Raw genomic sequence first — 1,652 nt, forward strand, 5'->3', positions numbered from 1 at the left:
CGGGGGTGGGGCCGCGGGAGCTGGGACTGGCCAGAAACACAGGTTCCGAGCCGACAGCGTCCTCCAGAGCCTCTCTCCCCAGCGTGAGAGCAGGAGATCCGAGAAGAGGATGGGCATTCATGTACTGGGGCTCAAAAGTCCACCTGCTCTCCAGTCACTCCCAAAGGGCCGTATTGGAGTCAGTCCTGGGTCCCAAATAGCAGGGCCGAGCGCTAGGAGATACGAGATACTGAGAAGGCGAAGGCAGCCTGGAGGAGAGGAGAGGGACCCCAGCAGCCCCGTCTCGAGACTGAGCACCAGCTCGCCCAGGCACTGGGGTGACCCCAGCACTTCAACGGCTTCCTGTCCGCCGCAGCTATCAGGGCTCCACCCCGCCACGCCCCGTCGTAGTCATCCCTACCCGGATCAGGTCTGGCCCGCCTTCAGTTCTTTGTGTGCGCGAGGGGTGGAAGGATGAAGGACGAGGCCCTAGGGCAATTCTAGGAGGAATACAGCTCCTTCACAAACCCTCTCTCTCTCATCAGCAATCCTTTAAAGCCCAATCTCGTCTCTCCCTTCACTGTTCATCTCTCCTGGAAAGAGATCCCGGGCCACTCCCTCGGTCTTGCGGAGTTCCCGGGGAAGGGCACCCAGTAACACCATAAGGTCCCAGAGATCCGTTTCCCAGCTACCTCCCTTCTCCCTCAAAACCTGCTTTTACCCAGTCTCTTTTCTGAAAAAGGACCCCACTGTGTCCCAGGGGGCCCGATTGACTAACAGCAAATTCCACCTGAGAAGAAGGGGGATCCACGCGAGCTGAGGACAATGTCTGGCTTACTGTAGGGCATGCAGCTCTAATATTTGACTTTCAGGCATGGACGGAGGGAGCTTAACTCCTCTTGAGAGGCGGGTCTCATCGTTCTCGTCCCATTCATTCCAGGGGACAGCCTGGCCCAGAGCCTCAGTTCGCACACCCCAGCGGGTGTGCGGGGGTGTCTGGGAGCCTTCAGCTCCGGTCAGGCGCGGCGAGGCTGAGACCTCAGTTCTCAGGCTGCCCTGCGAGGACCATGTCGAGACATAGTCGTCGAGGGCAGGCGCGGAGCGGAGACGGAGCCAGCGCCTACTACACTCAGCTGACAGCGCGCAGGCTGTCATTCAGGCGAGAAGAGCGGCTCGGGAGCGAAGGGACGGGGTCGGGGTGGGGGTGTCGTTCCTCTAGGAGTGGGAGAAAGAGGTCCCAGTCCCCAGAAGGCCGCTTTGAAATCTCTCATTGGGAGCGGGCAAGGGGTGGGTGGACTTCAGCTAAACCGCGAAAGGGCTCGGGGACCCGGCTTGAAGCGGCGTTTGCCCAGCAAACGCAGTTTTTATTTAGGTTGTAGGTTTATGAAGGTAGGCTCAGGTAGGGCTGATGGTGATTACAGGGAAACTTCAGCTGGCAGGTCACCCCTGGCACTGCCATGGCACCCCGCGGTGCGCGCACCTCCCAAACCCGGGTATCCGAGGACCACAGTGGATGCAGGCGAAAGGCTGGGGAGGCTGGGGCGGCTGGGGCGCGAGCCGGCAGGGCTGGGTAAGGGGCGGGGCCCGGCGGCAGGGGCGGGGCTCCCAGGCTCTGAGGCGGGGCACAGCTAAAGGCGCGTAGCACAGGGCGCCGAGATCGCCGAGTAGAGCAG

The sequence above is a fragment of the Bison bison genome, unplaced genomic scaffold (genome assembly GCF_000754665.1).
Source record: "Bison bison bison isolate TAMUID 2011002044 unplaced genomic scaffold, Bison_UMD1.0 scf7180017864181, whole genome shotgun sequence".
Lineage (NCBI taxonomy): Eukaryota > Metazoa > Chordata > Mammalia > Artiodactyla > Bovidae > Bison > Bison bison.